This window comes from Microtus ochrogaster, chromosome 5, assembly GCF_000317375.1.
Source record: "Microtus ochrogaster isolate Prairie Vole_2 chromosome 5, MicOch1.0, whole genome shotgun sequence".
NCBI classification, from domain to species: domain Eukaryota; kingdom Metazoa; phylum Chordata; class Mammalia; order Rodentia; family Cricetidae; genus Microtus; species Microtus ochrogaster.
Window position 1 is genome coordinate 1,339,323 of NC_022012.1, and position 8,005 is coordinate 1,347,327.

Below are 8,005 nucleotides of genomic sequence, written 5' to 3' on the forward strand. Positions count from 1 at the left end.
TTTAGGTTGGGAAAGTTTTCTTCTATAATTTTATTAAATATATTTTCTGGACCATTGAGCTGCACTTCTTCTCCTTCTTCTACTCCAATTATTTTTAGGTTTTTGTCTTTTTATTGCGTCCCACATTTCCTGAATGTTTTGTGTTGAGAATTTGTTGGACTTGCTGTTTTCTTTGATCAATGTGTTTATTTTCTCTATGGTATCTTCCAAATCAGATATTCTTTCTTCTATCTCTTGTATTTTGCTGGTTATGCTTGTTTCTGTAGTTTCTATTCATTTACCTAGGTTGTTGGAGTTCAACAACAAAATGAACTACAGAATAACTACAAACTCGTAGAAATGTAACAACTCTCAACTTAAATCACCACTGGATCAAGAAAGAAATAAAGAAATAAATTAAAGACTTCATAGAATTCAATGAAAGCAAATGCACAACATACCCAAATTCATGGGACACTATGAAAACAGTTCTAAAAGTTAAGTTCTTAGCATTAAATGCCTTCATAAAGAATCTGGAGAAGTTTCATCCTAGCAACTTAACTTGAAAGCTCTACAAGAAAAAGAAGTAAACACACCAAAAAGGAGTAGACAGCAGGAAATAAACTGTGGGCTGAAATCTATAAAATAGAAACAAAGAGAACAATACAAAGAGATAATGAAACAAAGAATTGCTTTTCTTTTTTGAGAAAATCAACATGATAAACAAACCCTTATCCAAACTAACCAAAAGGTAGAGAGAAAACTATCCAAATTAACAAAATCAGAAATGAAAAGAAGGACATAACTCAGACACTGGGGAAATCCAGAGAATCATTAAGTCATACTTCAAAAGCATATATGCCACAAAATTGAAAAATCTAATGAAATGGATAAATTTCTTGACAGATACCACAAACAAAAATTAAACAAAGATAAACCATTTAAAACTGACCTATAACCCCTAAGGCAATGGAAGCAGTCATTAAAATTCTCCCAGCCAAAAAAAAATTCAAAGCCAGATGATTTTAGCACAGAATTCTACCAAACTTTCAAAAAGGAGTTAATACCAAAATTCCTCAAATTATTCCACAAAATAGAATAGAAGGAACATTGCCAAATTCTTTTTATGAGTCTGCAGTTATCCTCTTACCTAAACCACACAAATACTCAACAAAGCAGGAGAATTACAGACAAATTTCCCTTCTGAACATTGATGCAAAAATGCATAGTAAAGTACTGGCAAACTGAGTCTAAGAACACATCAAAAAGATAATCCACCATGATAAAGCAAGTACACTTCATCTCAGAGATGCAGAGATGGTTCATTATATAATAATCTGCAAATGTAATCCTCCGTATAAACAGACTGGAAGGAAAAAAAAAACATGATCATTTTATTAGATGTTTAAAAAGCTTTTGACAAGATCTAACTCCCTTTTGTGATAAAAGTCTTAAAGTGATCAGGAATACACATAAATATAATGAAAGCAATATACAGCAAGCTGACAGTCAACATCAAATTAATTGGAGAGAAACTCAAAGCAATTCCACTAAAATCAGGAACAAGACAAGGCCCATATATTCTCTCCCTATCTATTCAATACAGTACTCAAAGTTCTAGATAGTGCAATATCAAAGGGATACAAATCACTATTTGCAAATGAAATGGTGGTATAAATAAGTGAACCCAAAACCCCTATCACAGATCTCCTACACTAATAAAAAAACTTTACTGATGTGACAAAATTAACTAAAAAGAAATCAGTAGCTCTCTCATATGCAATTGATAAAAGGTCTGAGAATGAAACCAAAGAAGCAACACCCTTCAAAATATTTACAAATAATATAAAATATTTTGGGGTAACTCTAACAAATGATAGACCTGTATGACAAAAACTTCAAATCTTTGGAGAAAGAAATCAGAGATAATATCAGCAACTGGAAAGATCTCCCATGATCATAGATTACTAGAATTAACATACTATGAAATGTCCATCTTACCAAAAGAAATCTACAGATTCAATGAAATTCTCATCAATTTTCAACACAATTCTTTACAGACCATGAAAGAACAATACTCAGCTTTTTACAGGGGAAAAAAACTGGATAACTAACACAATCATGTACAATAAAAGAACTGCAGAGGTATCACCATCCCTGATCTGAATAGAACATCAGTAACACAGACACTATGATCAACAATTAGTAAATGGGATCCAATGAAATGGATCCAGCTATGACAAGAAATTCTACTAAAATTGTTTATGAGGTGTGCTCAAAATACACATGGAACAAAAATAAATCATCCTAAGATCATACTTTTAAATTGGAAAAAGTTGAATAGGACAAAGACTTTATAACATTTGGAACTGAAGCAATTACCAACTAAAGTCAGAAACTTGTGCTTTTACCAAATTAAAAACATGTGCTTTTTTAAAAATAAGAAAATATTGAACAATGCCTTTCCAAATACCCAGGTCCTTTCCCAAGGGACAGTATACTTAAGCAAGTCATTGTGAATTGTACAGAATAGTACGTAGCTCTAAAAAAGGAATCTTGGATGTTTCTGTGGAAATCAAATTAGGTTTTCTGTTAATTATCTTATGTCATTTTCATTTGCACTCATTGTATTGTAGAGGGCCAATAATATTAAAATTGCAAGAACACCAAAATTCTGTGAGGTAATTGACACAACTATGCTTAAGTCATTGTTTTGAAAATTTTGCAAGTCCCAACTCAAAAATAGCTTGAGATTATTGATTTTGAAACTCTTTTGGCTCCCAGAGTAGAGACAGAAGCAATGCAGCTCAGTTTGAAAGCAAAACATTTTCTTATGTTCCACAAAAGGATAAAGCTTTAAGTAGTATAATGGATCACTCACTGTGGGAAGCTTTACTCTGAGATGAATAAAACAGTGCATTTTTATCAAAAGTCTGTTTATGGGCTCTCACTGAGCCTGAGTTTTCATCTGTGTAGGATATTGGAAAACATAAAGTCAAAGTCTCTACTGGGCAGTGGGCATTTGTCATCATTTTCTGCTCATCACTCCACAAACTAAATAAATCCAGAAACAATCCAATTGTAATCACTTTTAATTTCCACTGCAGCAGAGTGGAAAGGGAGAACTGAAGTAACCAGAGAGGCACACCTAGGTGACTGAGTTAGAAAGGTTTAGTTTAGATCAAATTTAGATTTAACCATACTTTCACATTATCTCAGACTTGATTCTGCACTTAGGAAATTAATTTTGCCAATTTTAGTAATCTCTTTCTTTGCAGATAATGAAGATGTGTTTATATCCAAGCTTCCCTGCTGGAAGCTGATCTCTTCTCTGATAGCATTTTTTCAAAACTGCAAATATTTAGCTAAGATTCACTCACAGCATTTGTGACTTTTTTTTTGAGAGAGAGGAGTAAGTGAACAGTACTTTTAAGGCTAAGGAAAGCTGTGCTCCGTGGAAATGTGAGATCCTAAATATAAAAGGAAAATACTGTCAAAGAAAGGAGAAGTCAATACCTTAATCTGAATATCTCCTGCTGAGCAATCTGTCTGCAAGATAGGTGGGGTGTCCAGGGTAGCATTTTTGAGGGCTCCTTGGCTTTTTTTTTTTTTTTTGGTTTTTCGAGACAGGGTTTCTCTGCGGCTTTGGAGCCTGTCCTGGAACTAGCTCTTGTAGACCAGGCTGGTCTCGAACTCACAGAGATCCGCCTGCCTCTGCCTCCAGAGTGCTGGGATTAAAGGCGTGCGCCACCACCGCCCGGCAAATAATTTCCTGTGTCAGAAGTGGGATACGAACCCACGCCTCCATACGAGACCAGAACCCCCAACCAGGGAAGCTGAAGCTCCTTGGCTTTTATGCTGGAGTTCTTTTGAAAAATAATAGCTCTAAAGTCTCCCTCTTGTTGGCTTCTCAGGCAGGAACTTTAGGAAGCTAAACAATGTTGGTTAGTTTACAGTCCCACCTTTATCTACTTTGGACACAAAGCTCATTATTTTCACAAACTGGATACACTGGCTATCACTGTTTTCATAAACCCAGTACAACAACAAAAATTCCCATCTTGGTATTTGAACCATGATGGAGGTGGGTCTTGTATTTTATCTGTTGCTCTCATTGGTTAACTAATAAAGAAAACTGCTTGACCTGATAGGACAGAAAATTAGGTAGGAGGAGTAGACAGAACAGAATGCCTCTAGAAAGAAGCTGAGTCAGGCAGTTGCCATGATTCTCCCATTCCAGACAGACACAGGTTAAGATCTTTCCTGGTAAGCCACACCTCGTGGGGCTACCCACATTATTAGAAATGGGTTAAAGCAAGATGTGAGAGCTAGCCAGTAAGAGGCTAAAGCTAATGGGCCAGAGAGTGTTTAAAAGAATACAGTTTCCGTGTAATTATTTTGGGTAAAGCTAGTCAGGAGGCGGGACACAGCCCACCACTCCATACAACAGAACTACCCAGAGAAGCATCAGAATATGTGCTTCTATATTGGCTTTATGAACACAATGATAGCCTAATATGGTGGCACATGTCTGTAACCCCCTAACTCCACAAAGGAAGCAGAGACTGGAGGCACTCAATAGATCAAGGTAAGACTATTATACATAACAAATTACAGAGCAATCAGTGTAACATCTGATACTAAGTCTCAAAACCAAAAAATACAATAAAATAAGGCAAAACTACTGAATAAAGTAAGAATTAATTCTCAGTAATTATAAATTTTTTATTAATTTGCAGAGGACACTTTACATAACAATCACAAAACTGAGGTCAAATCAAAGAAATTGATAAAGACTGAAGAGTAAATAATATCGATTTTCATTGAATAGAATTCTAGAGTCTGAGTTAAATGTCAGAAAACTGAGTTCAGGTCATCTGGATAGGACCTGGAGAGGTTGTTCAGCAGTTAAAAGCAACTGCTGCTCTTCCAGAAAACTTGTTTAGATTCCCAGCACCAAGGCAGCAGCTTACAGCCATCTGTAACTACAGTTCCTGGGCATCTGCCACTCTCATCTGGCCTCTGAGGGTCATAGGCGTACATGCAGGCAAAATAATTTGTACTTAAATATTTTTTAAAAAAATCTCCTGGATTCTTATCAAAATTGTCACTTGCTCATGTTTTATTCTCTCAGTAATTCTACAGCACATTGTGTGGAAAGAGAGACAATACAGAAACAAAATTTTAAATTCTCTAAGAAAAGGCTATGATTCTAGATTTTGATTATTCTTAAAAGTCTACAAGAGCTAGTTCCAGGAACCAAAAGCTACGGAGAAACCCTGTCTCAAAAAATCTCCCCCCCCCAAAAAAAAGTATGAACTGGAATTTGCATGGGCATATACGTGGGGATGTGTGTGTGTATGTGCCTGTGTGTGTGTGTGTGTGCGCGTGCCTGTGTGTCTATGTGTGTGTATCTGTGTGTCCATGTGACTGCCATGGGAAAAGCATAGAGGTCAAAGAACACCTTTCAGAAGTGTTTTTGCAGTTTCTATCTTGTTTTGATGTAGGATGTATGTAGTAATTGAGGGCCTGCAAGCTTTACTCAGTAAACTGAGTTTTAGATCATTCTCATGTCTGCTTTTAGTCTCCCAACAGGAACACTGACATTCTGTTTTAAGCAGTTTTCTGGGAGTATAACTCAAAATAAAATTCTATGTTTTTGTCCCTCTGACTATCATCTTCTTTATAAAGAAATTAAAGAAAAAAGTCTACTTTTGTATTTAACTTGGCAGTTATTGTTACCTATGTCTTCACTCATTTTTAAAGATCCACTTCTCATTTGATTAAACTTTTTTAGTATAAAAACCATTTTTGTGTGTTTCTTATAGCATGCCTTTTTTGAAAATTTATCTGTTTTTTCCCTTGACATATGTTTTTATGTAGTCCAGACTGTCCCACATGCATTATATAGGCAATGATGACCTTAAAATTCAGATATGCCTGCGTCCACCTCTAGAATGCTTACATTACAGGCACATAGCATCACATCTACCTTATTAGAGTGCTGTGGACTGAGTCAAGTACTTCATGTGTGATAGACAAGTGCTTTACTGATGTGGGAAGTCCTTCTGCATATGTGTTGCTTTTATGGGTTAATGAATAAAGAAGCTGCTTTGACCTGTGATAGGGAAAAATGGAGCTAGGTGGGAAAACTAAACTAAATTCTGTGAGAAAGTAGGTGGAGTCAGTGGCATGCCATGTAGCCACTGGAAGAGACAGATGCTGGAACTTTGCCTGGTAAGTCATGACTTCATGGTGATACACAGATTAATGGAAATTTAATGAAATTTAAGGTATAAGAGCTAGAAAACAATACACTTAAGGAATTAGTCAAGCAGAAATTTAACTAATAGCATTTCTAAGTGCTTATTTCAGGTCTGGGCAGTCAGGAAAAAAATGAGTGGCCTCCAACTACAGTTTGGCGTGTCAACGTGGTACTGACCTAGGTCCATGTAAAACCTGTAAAAGCTTGGAAAGAAATTCTAGTCACAAAAGAACAGAGTTAAGCATAGCTTCTTGGTAGTCAGCAGTTTTTTTTCACAATTGGCTCTGTTTGCTAATATTGAGTAGAGGCATGGCTCCTCCAAGAGAAGGCTTCGTGACTCAGTGGTAGCAGCAAAAATGGTGTGGCTCTTTTAAGAAGGTTTCCTGGTTTGTGCTAGTTGCATCAGCAGCTCTGGCTGTTTCAGAAGGCCAATTACTTGAATAGTTTGTCAGCACTGTGCTTCAAGTTATTTGGTGGCAGCCTGGGTCAACTGCTTACCAGAGTTGAGGTAGTAAGTGTGTTTCCCGCCTAGCATCCCAGAGCTGTGGTACCTCCACCATATTGAAGATCTGGGAGAGGCAGAGTCACATCCAGGGCTGCTGCAACCACACTGCTTACCATTTGAAAGTGCTCCTGGCCAGGAAAGGATTATAGATACTCAATAAAGGCAGATTCAGATGAAAAAGATCTGAATTGGTCACGGTGTTGGATAAATGCACATAGGTTTAGGAAAAGAAGAAATAGTTATAAAAAGAAGTAAATGGTTTAAAAATAAAAGCAAAGTCTTTAAAGAGATAGCATATAGACAGTTATAGATTTAAAAAGTAACAATTCCTTCTGAACTAATGTGGTTTTATGGACCAAGACCACCTGAAAGATCTCCTTGAGCACCTAAAAATATGGTGCCCAACAAAAAGCAGGAAGTGGTTTGGAGAGGACTACACCTAAATTCCCTAAATGTTTATAAATGTTTGTTTACATTTAAAGGGAGATTCACTATAGAGATGAATACGTTGCGTTGGTATGAATCTTGGTCTATTGATACAAATTTAAGGTTGATTTTGTTTTATGTATATTTTTGCTTTGATTAAGATATTGTGTTTGTGCAGCTCATGTAAAAATGGAATGTATAATTAAGAAATATAGGTTAATAGATAATCATCTACAATAGTCAAGCTTGTAGTAATGTTAGTTAGGTTTTCTAGATATATGAAGATATATTTCAGTTAGATAGGTATTCTTCAAATTTTTCAAAGACTACAGAATATGGCATTTAAAATGTTTAAGAACTTAGGACTTTTCATGACAATGAGATACAACTGCTCCTGGCAGCACCAGTCTACTTCAAGAGGATGATGGGCATTGAAGAGGATCCTTATGGAGTTATTTAGCCATTTGGACAAGAAATTGCTCTTGCCTGTATTGCTTAATGTTATGCTGTATAAACTGGACATGCAGGACCCAAAGAAAAAAATAACTGCTGGACTTATGTTGAGATGGTCCTTCGTGGTTCTGGCTTCTTGAAAGAGTCTATCAGATATTCTGCAGAACACAGAAGAAAGTGACTAACAAACTGCCAATATAGGTGAAACTATCTTTGAAATTTCCTGCTTCATGAAAATGTCTGATAGATACTATAGGCCTGTAGGCTGAAGATGGCTCCCACAGTGTTACAACAGAACTTTGGGTAACTATTCAGGCAGCAAGATGTCTCTTTTTTTTTTTATTTTTATTTTTGTTTATTTTTTTATTATTTATTTT